General features: G+C 48.5%; 1 non-coding gene across 1 annotated transcript; it reads left to right on the top strand.

The window, feature by feature from the left end:
- The first annotated feature begins 9,579 nt into the window (after window positions 1–9,579).
- TRNAK-UUU lies at window positions 9,580–9,652 on the top strand. The gene has a single exon. It is a non-coding gene; the product is annotated as a tRNA-Lys (tRNA).
- Window positions 9,653–11,822: the final 2,170 nt, after the last annotated feature.

Genomic DNA, 11,822 nt, shown 5'->3' with positions numbered 1-11,822 from the left:
CTGGCGTGTAATGGTACCTCATTGTGGTTTTGATTTGCATTTCTCTGATAATGAGTGATGTTGAGCATCTTTTCATGTGTTTGTTAGTCATCTGTATGTCTTCTTTGGAGAAATGTCTGTTTAGTTCTTTGGCCCATTTTTTGATTGGGTCATTTATTTTTCTGGAATGGAGCTGCAGGAGTTGAGATTAATCCTTTGTCTGTTGCTTCGTTTACTATTATTTTCTCCCATTCTGAGGGCTGTCTTTTCACCTTGCTTATAGTTTCCTTTGTTGTGCAAAAGCTTTTAAGTTTCATTAGGTCCCATTTGTTTATTTTTGCTTTTATTTCCAATATTCTGGGAGGTGGGTCATAGAGGATCCTGCTGTGATTTATGTCGGAGTGTGTTTTGCCTATGTTCTCCTCTAGGAGTTTTATAGTTTCTGGTCTTACATTTAGATCTTTAATCCATTTTGAGTTTATTTTTGTGTATGGTGTTAGAAAGTGTTCTAGTTTCATTCTTTTACAAGTGGTTGACCAATTTTCCCAGCACCACTTGTTAAAGAGATTGTCTTTTTTCCATTGTATATCCTTGCCTCCTTTGTTGAAGATAAGGTGTCCATAGGTTCGTGGATTTATCTCTGGGCTTTCTATTCTGTTCCATTGATCTATATTTCTGTCTTTGTGCCAGTACCATACTGTCTTGATGACTATGGCTTTGTAGTATAGGCTGCTCTTCCTGATTTCTTGCACTGTGAAATAACAAATGATCTCGTTGTTCAAGATGATTTGTGCTAGGATTTGTTAATTAGTGATAATGCATGTGAGCTCAGTCACGTCTGACTCTTTGCAACCCTATGGATTGTAGCTCGCCAGGCTTCTCTGTCCATGGGATTCTCCAGGCAAGAATACTGGAAGGGGCTGCCATTTTCTCCTTTAGGGGATCTTCCCAACCCAGGGATCAAACCCAAGTCTCCTGAATCTCCTTGCACTGGCAGACAGATTCTTTACCACTGAGCCACGTGGGAAGCCTGGGATTTGTTACTTGGCTGTAATGGATATAACTGAATGACGGTCAGTTTCTTACAGACAGAAATGTTCTCCTGTCTTGATTACTGCTTTATCATCAGTACCTGGAACAAAATAGGTGCTCAATTAATATTTGCTGACTAATTGGTGAAGCAGAGTGTCTGGAGCATCCAAATGCTGGTTCAAATAGTAAACACAGCAAAAGTCAGCATCCTGAAAGCGTGATGACTGTAGGCTCTGCTGTCTGACAGACCTGGTTCAAGGCCAGTGCTCTACTCTTAAGCCGTGTGATCTTGGGCTGATGATCACACCTTTGCTTTCTTGTGCATAAGATGGAAGTGATAGGCAGAATAATGACCTCCTCAAGGATGTCCACATCCTAATCCGTGGAACCTGTGAATATGTGACTTTACATGACAAAGGGACTTCACCTGTGATTCAGTTAAGGACCCTGAGAGGGAGAGATCATCTTGGATTATCCAGGTGGCCCCGTGTAATCACAAGGACTCCTGTAAGAGAGAGGTGGTAGGGTGAGGGTCAGTGAAGCAGATGTGATGGAGAAGCAGAGGTTGGAGTGATGCAGGATCATCAATTTCTAAAAGCTGCTAAAGGCAGGGAAACAGATTCTTCTCAAAGCCTCCAACCTTGCAGACACCTTGATTTTGTAACTCTCTGTAAGACTCATTTTTGGACTTTTGATGTCCAGAAGGATAAAGTAATAAGTTTATGTTGTTTCAAGCCCCTAAGTTGGTGGCAATTCATTATAGCAGCGACAAGGAGATTTATACCAAGTAGCTGATAATTGCTTTTACCTCCAAGGATCCTTGCACAGATTCAGGAAGTTCAAGAGTAAACTTGCAATCAGCTCTAGCCATTATTAACCAGTCCCAGCAGTAGTCATGCCTCTGACAGGAAGTCAATCCTGATTCCTCCAGCTCACACCCACCTCTTCTCTTCTTGATAACCAATAATAATGCTTGACATTTCTGTGGTTCTAACACTATGCTAAAAGCCTTTATATCAGTATCTCATTTAATTCTCAGTTCCAAGAGGAAAGGGCTTTTCACTCCAACAGGAAAGGGCTTGTATGATACCCGTTTCACAGAGAAAGAAACTAAGGCATGCAGAAGATAAGAAGGAGCATGAGATGGAATGGGAGGAGGCTTGATCCACCTACATTGCACACCCTTCACCAGCTTGACTTAGACACTGATGGCCTTGAGAACAAGATGGGCCTTGTAGCCTTGGTGTAAGCCTTTCCATAAATAACTTCAAAGGAATTGCAGGGAGCATAAACTGAAATTTTTTCTCCACGCAGCTGCCAAAGCAAACTGTTTTACAGGTACAAAGGGGCTCCACTCCCTTCACCTGGCCCAGACTTGTCTCTGCACCCAGCCTTGCAGGTCTCCTCTCTGCACTGGGATGCTGGGGGTGGGGGGATGGGTGGTTTACATCCTGCCTGCTGAACCTCCCAGACATCTGTTTCCTCCTCTCCACTTCGCTGCCCCTGACCTGACACATCATTTCTCACTGCAAGGCCTCCCACCTCGTGCTGCTCAAAGGGAGAGCTGTTCTGAAACCTGACCCAGACCTGACCACAGTCCCACTGAAAACCCTCCTGGGTCTCCCCAGTGCTTACAGGGGGAAGTCTGGACTCCTTGTGTGGCCATTCGGATTTGCCAAGGCCATTCAGATTTGCCAGGCTCATCCAGTCTACCTCAGGACCTTTGCACTTGCTGTTTTCTCTGCCTGAAATGCCTTTTCCAGGGATATCCTTGTGGCTGGCCCTCTCCCTTCACTCAAAGGGGCCTTCCCAGGGACTTACTTCCCTGATGGTCCAGGGGCTGAGATTTCATGCTCCCAGTGCAGGGGCCCATGTTCAACCCCTGGTCAGAGAACTAGACCCCACATGCACAACTAAGAGTTTGCACACCACAACTCAAGATCCTGCATCCTGAAACTAAGAGGTTCCGCATGCCACAACTAAAGAATCGCATGCTGCAATGAAGATCGAAGATCCCACGTGCCACAATTAAGACCCAGTGCAGCCAAATACATTTTTTAAATATTTAGAAATAAATATTAAATAAATACTAAATTTTATTAAATTAAATGTTAAAATGTATTTAATTAAATAAATATTAACTAAACATTGAAAAAAGAGGTCTTCCCTGACCTCCCTGTATCACCTTCTGCTTTATTCTTCTTCCTTCAATACTAGCTGGCATTACAACATGCCATTATATATATTTTAAAATAATTTTATTTATTCATTTTTGCCTGTGTTGGATCTTCGTGCTTGGGCTGGGTCTCTGTTGCTGTGTGGGCTTTTTTCCAGTGGTGGTGAGCTGGGGCTACTCTCTAGTTGCGGTGTGCGGGCTTCTCGGGTTGCGCTGGCTTCTCTTGTTGTGGAGCATGGGCTCTAGGGCTCACAGGCTTCAGTAGCTGTTATACGTGGGCTTAGTAGTTGCCGCTCTCAGGCTCTAGAGTAGCTGATCTGCGGCATGTGGGATCCTCCCAGTTCAGGGATCGAACCCATGCCTCCCGCACTGGCAGAACTTGCCATCGTATAGGGATTTGTTTCTTTGTCTGATGCCGCTCACCAGAAAATAGTCCCTGTGAAATTAGGAAGTGTGTCTCAGGTCCCTAGGTGATAAACATGAGGAGGAAACTTAAGCAGGAGAGGAGGACTGGGAGCTTTGGAGGGGGGCTTGTTTTTAAAAAAAAGGGCTTCCCTGGTGGCTCAGCCGGTAAAGAATCCGTCTGCAATGCAGGAGAACTGGGTTTGATCCCTGGGTCAGGAAGATCCCCTGGAGAAGGGAATGGCAACCCACTCCAGTATTCTTGCCTGGAGAATCCCATGGACAGAGGCAGGCTACAACCCACAGGGTTGCAAAGAGTTGGACATGACTGAAGTGACTTAGCATGCCCAAGGAAGATAACATTTTATCAAAGACATGTAAAAGATGAGACATCAAGTCATGGCCATCTGGGGAAAAGCATTCCAAGTAGAGGGAACGGTCAGTGCAAAGGTCCTGAGGCAGCATCATGGACGTGTTTGAGGAGGCCAGTGCGGTGGAGCAGAGTTTGAGAGGGGGAGACTCACCAGGATGGGCTTCCCAGGCTCTTTCCCTCCCCTGCTGCTGTCCCTCTTGCTTTTCTTGCCTCTTCAACATTGTCTAGTAAAATGGATTGTTCTGGCATGGCAGGTGCAATGACAATGATGATTCCTACCCACCAGATTCTGGGTAATGTTCTAATGAACAGGGGACCATGGTGCGGACAGTGAGCAGCCATATTTTTGGGTATGGGGATATCAATCCTGCACCCCCATTCCATCACTGGTATGAATGTCTCCTGTAAATAGTGGGAACTACAGTCAAAGCAAGGAGCCAACTGGGTCTTGTGGGACGGTACAAGGAAGGCTCCAGAGTCAGATGGAGCTGGGCTTAAATGTGAATTGCTTCCCATTGATGACTTTGGGCTGGTGATTTACCACTCTGAACCTTAGTTTCCTCAGCTGTGCCTTAGTTTTCTCATCTGTATAGTGGGAATGGTAGCAGTCCCAATCTTACCAGGTTCTTGGGAGGCTCAGTGAAATACCGTGAACAGTTGATGCTTATAACACTATGTACCAGACACTGCCTGATCTATGCACATTAATTTGTTTAATTCTCACAGTCATCCTGGGAGGGAGGGTCTGTTACTGTTCCCCATCTTACAGATTAGGAAGCAAGTTGAATCACTCGCCCATGATTACTGTTCTGAGAGCATGTTCTTAAGTCCGATTTGTTTGTAAGTCCGACAAAGTTAGCCTAGGTACCCGACTAACACAATCAGTTGTAGACAATGTACTGTAATAGGTTTCTAATACTTTTCACACAAAGAATAGGTACATAAAAAACAAACACAAAAAATAAAGAGAACAGAGGGGTGGGATGGGGTGGGGGGTGGGAGGTGGGAGGGAAGTTGAAGAGGGAGGGGACATATGTATACCTATGGCTGAATCATGTTGTTGTAGGGCAGAAATCAACACAATATTGTAAAGCAATTATCCTTCAATTAAAAATAAATAATTTTTTTTAAAAAGAAAAATAGTCTTAAAATTATTTATTTATTTTTCGCTGTGCTGGGCTTTTGTTGCTGTATGTGGGCTTTCTTTAGTTTTGATAAGTGGGGGCTACTCTCTTTTGTGGTGGGAATCAGTAGTTATGCAACTGGGGCTTGGTTGCTCCACAGCATTTGGGATCTTCCCGGACTAGGGATCGAACCGGTGTCTTCTGCATTGGCAGACAGATTCTTAACCTCTGGACCAGCAGAGAAGTCTAGCATTTTTAAGCTTACAGCACAGGACCTTGAAAAGTACGGCAGTACAACAGCTGGTACACACATTTGCATCTTTGAAAGTTCAAAACCTGAAGGCTCGTATGTAGGGGACTTACTGTATTCCTTCTTCCTTTGCTTGTTTGTTTTCTGAGTCCCTAAATCTTGCACAGAAGTCAGGGTGGTGAGCTGCCTATGTCGTTGAGGCAGAGCTTCCAGACAGGACACTCAGAGACACGCGGCAGAGCTGGGCTGCCAGGGAGCTCTGTCCCCTGTCCCAGGCAGGAAGCCGCCCTCTGAGTGAGGTGCTGCCCCCAGATGCCACTTCCAGAACCTGCGCCCCTGCTGCAGTGCACCCAGCTCAGTGGCCAGACCCTCTCTGTACCCCATGAACTCTGTTCTGAATTCTAATGCTACCTACGGATTGCCGGAACCAGGACCCACACAGAACCCTCACTGCAAGGGAGTCTGGGAAGCATGTGCGTGCGTGCATGCTAAGCCACTTCAGTTATGTCCAACTCTTTGCCGCCCTGTGGACTATAGCCTGCTAAGCTCCTCTGACCATGGGATTCTTCAGGCAAAAATACTGGAGTAGGTTGCTATGCCCTCCTCCAGAGGATCTTCTGGACCCAGGGATTGAACCCACTTCTCTTGCATCTTCTGCATTGGCAGTTGGGTTCTTTACCACTAGCATTGCCTGAGAAGCCCCTGGAAAGCATACTTGTTGGCTTATGCCATCCAGAAGACATGCCAGGAGGAGGGAGGGATGAACACTGCCCTGCTAGGAAGCTCTATGTGAGCTGGATCCTGGGCCCAGTCTATTAAATGTTTGTTGAGTGACTTAATGAGGTGTAAGAGTTGGAAGCTGAACCCAGAGTTGTCTGATTCAAAGCTGTGGATCCTTTCCATCTCAACCTGCTCTAGCCTGTTACATGGACCGCCCCCCGGGATTGCAGAACTCTGTACCCTTTGCACAAACAGTGCTGGGCCTTCAGTGCTGGGCCCTCCTGAGGGTGCTGAGAGGCCTGGAGGGCCTTTCTCAGTCAGCTGAACCCATCACATTGATATTTTTAAAATGAGAATTATTATTCATTTTGTTGGGTAAAAGCCAGAGGGGACACAGGAGGGACACACAAGATTGTGAGCCTCGCCAGCTGTGGACAGGCCTCTGGGTTCTGATCTTGCTTTGACCAGGGGCCTGTGCTCTGGGCCCATACGTGGGGCTGTTCAGGCCAGGGCTGCGCTGAGAACCACGTGTGGTAACCACTGCAATGTAGATTCTTATACTGTCCGGACATCCGTGTCGTCGCCACCCTGGGAAGGCTGGGGCTTTTGCTTGGCTTCCCAGGCCCAACCAGGAGGTCAGGCCACCCAGGGGCTAATTCCTAACATTCTCTGGGAGGCTGAAAAACAGCAAATGTGGTGCAAAGATGCCGGAAAGGAGACCTCCTTGAATCTCAAGAAAAAAAAATCCAGAAGCGCAAGCGGGGATGTCCAAAACCAGATGTCCAAACTAAAAAAAAAAAAAGAAAAGAAAGGAAAAAAAAAAAAGAAAAGAAAGAACTTTCATTATGCAACTTTAAACAGTCCACAGGGGATGTGGTCAAAGCAAATGCCCCCCCATCCCCCACCTCCGCCTCTGAACCCCAATTCCCAGGCATCCCTCCTCCACCCAGAAGCAACTCCTGGTATCAGTCTCTCATGTGTCCTGTTAACCACTCCAAGCTCCTAGGACATCCCTTCATCCTCACTGCCCACTCGTTCATTCTTCTACTGGCCTCACTCTTGTTCTTTAAATATTGCGGGCACATTCCCACCCTAGGGCCTCTGCACTCCTGCTTTTACCCAGATACTGCATGCATGGTTCCCTCCCTCACATCTATGGTGTCTTCCTTTCCTGATTTACTTTTTCTCAGAGCACGGACCACCTGTCAATACAGCATATGATACATTTGTTTAGTTTTTCTTATGCATCTGCACCTTCAGAATGTCAGCTTCAGGAGGGCAGGGACTTTGCCTGTCTTGGTCACTTTGCCAAATTCCCTGAGCCCAGCTAACATGGTGCCCAAAACAGAGTAGGTACTCCAAAGTTTATAAATACCCTTCTGGAAGTAGCCACGCACAGATGAGCATGTGGCTGCACCGTTGATTCCCCTTGCTCTTCTGTGCACAAAAGGGACCCCACTGCACGCCCAGGTCTGCACCTGCTTTTGTGCTAAACAATGTATCTTGGAGTTCTGCCCCCATCAGAATGTACAGCCTGTTCTGTGCTCCTCCACGGCTGCCGACTGTTCCATTGGAAGAATGCCCAGGCTCCACACGGCCTGCCCCACTGACGTCCACTCAGGCAGCTCGCCCTGGGGCCGCCGTGAGCAAGGCTGGGGGGAACTTCGTCCTCCTTGGATGTCTCTGTTCTTACCCCACTGGCTCCTGAGAGCAAAGATGCAAGCAGATGGGCGGCAAACACCCCAGAAATGCAGCCCTGGGAGAAAGGGAGTTGTTTATCTTCAGAGGTAATCAGGCCTATCAGACAGGGGCTTGATCTCATTCCCTGCTTCCTTCTTTCTGAAATGCACACAGTGTCATAAATAAAAGCGCAGACATCAGAGGAAGCCGGGGGTGACACGGCAGTTTCTTGCAGGGAAGGCGGGGGAGGGTGGCTGGGGGCCCTGGGTGACATTCTCAGTGATATTTTTGTCAGACTGCGAGATTGGAGAGGAACTCTGGACTCCCCTGTGCAGGAGAGGATGGGGATTTGGGGAAATGTGCTCCCTTCCAAAATCCTCTGTGTCCTGAAATTTAACTTTCCTATGAGCACCAGGGCATTTTTCCTTCCCTTTAAAGGGCTCTTAGCACACAGGCGGTGACATAACTTTGTATTTTGAATGTCAACTCCCTGCCTGATGCCAGTTCCTGAGGGTTCAGCTTGATCTCCTTTACTCTTCCCTCTCACAGTGCCTGGCATACAGGAAGCGCTTACTAAAATACACGTTGAGGGACTTCCCTGGTGGACCACTGGCTAAGACTCCGAGCTCCCAATGCAGGGGGCCTTAGTTCGATCCCTGGTCAGGGAACTAAGATCCTGCAAGCTGCAACCAAGATCCACTGTAGTCAAATAAATAAGTACATACTTAAAATAAAATACATCCTGAATAACCAAAACTGGGATGCATGCATTGAAACCAGGCTTTCCCTCCTCCTACCCACACCGGCTCACTGGGAAAGACTCTGATGCTGGGAAAGATTGAAGGCAAAAAGAGAAGGGGGCGGCAGAGGATGAGATGGTTAGATAGCATCACCGACTCGATGGACATGAGTTTGAGCAAACTCCGGAGATAGTGGAGGACAGAGGAGCCTGGCGGGCTACAGTCCATGGGGTCACGAAGAGTCGGACATGACTTAGCAACTCAACAACCACCCACACTTAGGGAAGAGGGTCTCCTGTTACCTTAGGAAGCGTCTATTTCCTGCCCCTACTTGGCCCCTCAACTTGGGGTAGAAAGCGCGGGTCACTGAGTAGAAAACCGGCCCGGGGAGTTAAGGTTTTGCCGGGGTCACAAACAAGCTGCCCCTGCAGACTCTGGCCCACCCAGGCATTTGGTATTTGGCTTGGCCGTGCTTATGCTTTAACCAAGGTGACTCTGAGTGCCTTAGGACAGGCGTGGGGGTGTGCCCGAAGGCCCCACCCACACCATTACTCACCTCTCCTCCAGTCACAAGCCTGCTGCTCTTGCCAGGCCCTTCGGGCTTTTACATTTGCCCTCTCCCTTTTATTTATCATTATTATTTTTTCTTTGGCAGTGCTGTACAGCTTGTGGGATGTTAGTTCCCTGACCAGGGATCGAACCCAGGACCAGCACAGCAGTGAATGTACTGAGCCCCAACCACTGGACCACTAGGGAATTCCCACCCTCCCCATTTTGTGTGTGTGTTAATCGCTCAGTTGTGTCCTACTCTTTGCGATGCCATGGACTGTAGCCTGCTAGGCTCCTCTGTCCATGGAATTCTCCAGGCAAGACTACTGCATTTTAAGGCACAACAAAAGTATGAAAAGGGTGTGTAAGATCTCCTATGTGTATGCTGTTCTGATGTGCATAGGAGTCTTGCCCCTGTGATGCTCATCCAGGCATCTTTCGTGTTGTCACTGACAGAGGTCCCGAGAATGAGGGGTTTCCTTCGTGGGTGCTCAGATGGCCAGTCTGGGGAGCTTTTGGGGCCACTGGAGTCAAGGAGGCTTAGGGCTGGGAATTCCCTGGTGGTCCAGTGGTTAGGACCCAGTACTTTTACTGCTGGGGGCAAGGGTTCAATCCCTGGTCAGGGAAATAAGATCTTGCAAGCTGTAAGTTGCGGCCAAAAATAAAATAAAAGCAATAGAAACTTGAAGGGAAAAAAAAAAAAGCGGCTCAAGGCACCATGCCCTGAAGCCTTCAATCTGACCCTCTAAATGCCTGGTTTCCCCAGGCTTGCCCAGGGCGGGCATATTTTCAGGGCAGACCCACTTGGAGTGGCTGGAAGTTGGATCCGACACTGCGGCTGCCTATATGGACTCAGTGACCCTGAATGGGATATCTTTAGGTGTCAGGCCCTGGGTCCTGTTCAGGGAGGCCCCTTAACCAACCCACCCTCCACCCCCCACCCTCCACCTAGAGGATGAGATAGACAGAGGGAAGGAAAGATTCAACTCTGAAATATCCCAGAGGAGTGAGTATTAGAAAACAGGCCAGTCATGCCCAATTGCGTCTAGATTCTCCAGGGCCAAGTCTGACACCCAGCCATTTTCCTCTGGGTTGTAATTCATTTATTCATTCATTCCTTCATTCTCAGTACACTTTAACTTAGCGCCTATTATGTGCTGGGGGTACTGCAGTGAGTAGACAGATGAGGTCTCCGCTCTCATGGAGCGAACACTCTGATGACAAGACAATATTTAAGTGACATGTCCAGGATAATTTTAGGTGGTGAAAAAAGATGAGGAAAAGGAATAGGGGGGTAGGTTTGTGAGTGCCTCGGGAGTTTTAGATTGAGGGTCAGTGAGGGCCTCTCTAGGGAGGCAGTATTAACCTGGAACTCAAAGTTAGATTCCTGTGTCAGGCAGAGGGAAAAGTGAGTGCGAAGGTCCTGAGGCAGGGGTGAGCTGAATAGTTTGCCAGGTATTTAGGAGGGAAATGTTGAAGGATTGGGAAGGCAACAGCAGGATCCAAGCCTAAGGCAGAATTTGGTTCCTTAGGAGCCAGAGCTCCCTCGATGCATGTAACATTCCTTCTTCACCTGTTCTGATCTGGCCCGGGTCACTTAAGGGATGTCCTTATAATGTCCTCCAGTGACTGTCTAACTCAGTCTCAGTCCCCCCAACCCATGAAATGGGTATATGGAAAGTCTTTCCCTCATGAAGGCTTAATGAACTTTTTGGGAAGCTCTTATTCCCAAGGGGTGTAGGGGCCCTCCAGAGAGACTGTTTGGACTCCAGAGTGTTTGAGGGTTTTTCAAAGCTGCTATTCTTGTTAGTTACAAGTGGATCCCTGGGGCTGCCCCTCAGAGTGCAGTGGTGAAACATACAGAACACAGAGTAGCAATCAGGGCACAGGATGAAATCTGTGGGGAGCCTGATGTAGAGATCTCTTCCAGCTCATCCCTCCAGAGCCTGGGCTCAGAACACCCATCTGGAATCGCTAGCTGAGTGAGCCCAGCTAGTTCTTTAGGTTCTCAATCTCTTAGGGCCTCAGTTTCCCCATCTGCATCGTGGGACCCATCTCAGGAGCCCCCGACCCCCCATCTGAGGATTTCTGGGGGGAGTTCATGAACTCTGAGAACAAGCAGTTGTGTTGCTCCCTGTTGTCCATTGAGGATGGGATTAATAATCATGAGAGACAGGAGTGGGCAAGGAAGAGGCCAGGTCCTCTGCAGAAAAATGCTGCCCCTTCTAGGGGTCTGGGCGTTTCCACCTGTAACTTGGTAGGTCCAGAGGGTAGAGGATGGTTGAGTCTCTGCTTGACTCTTTGAGGGGTTTCCAAGTGACACCTTCCACCTCAGGACATTACAAAGCTGACAGTCCCCCTGCCTGCCTGACCTCTTATTCCCCCAGATTCAGTCAAAGCCCAATGGCAACACTTGGGAGGCAGAAGCTGGGAGAAGGAACCCCTGAATTTACCCCCAGCAACCCCCTCCCCACCCTTCGGTGCCAAACCCCAGAACCAAATCTCATTGAAATGCAAATCCCAGAGAGTGTTCCCAGGTGACACGTGGGTGGGGATTTCCGAGTCTGCCTGGTGGGGTGGGACGGCCCCCCCCAGTTCCTCCCCTTCATCCCCTCCTCCAGGCCCCTCTGAAGGGCTAGTCCTTCCTTCCCTAGGTCTGGCTCTTGGCCTGTGGATTCCCATGGTCTGGCTGGGCACCTCTGGAGCTGGTGGGGCCAGGGTGGGAAAGGAGGAGACATTCATTGACCTGAGACCCCCTACTTCTGTTCCATCCCTCAGCCCCTCCAGACACTTCCCT

Source organism: Cervus elaphus, chromosome 5, assembly GCF_910594005.1.
Source record: "Cervus elaphus chromosome 5, mCerEla1.1, whole genome shotgun sequence".
NCBI classification, from domain to species: domain Eukaryota; kingdom Metazoa; phylum Chordata; class Mammalia; order Artiodactyla; family Cervidae; genus Cervus; species Cervus elaphus.
Note: the sequence above shows the minus strand (reverse complement) of the source record. Positions and strands in the feature narration are given on the sequence as shown.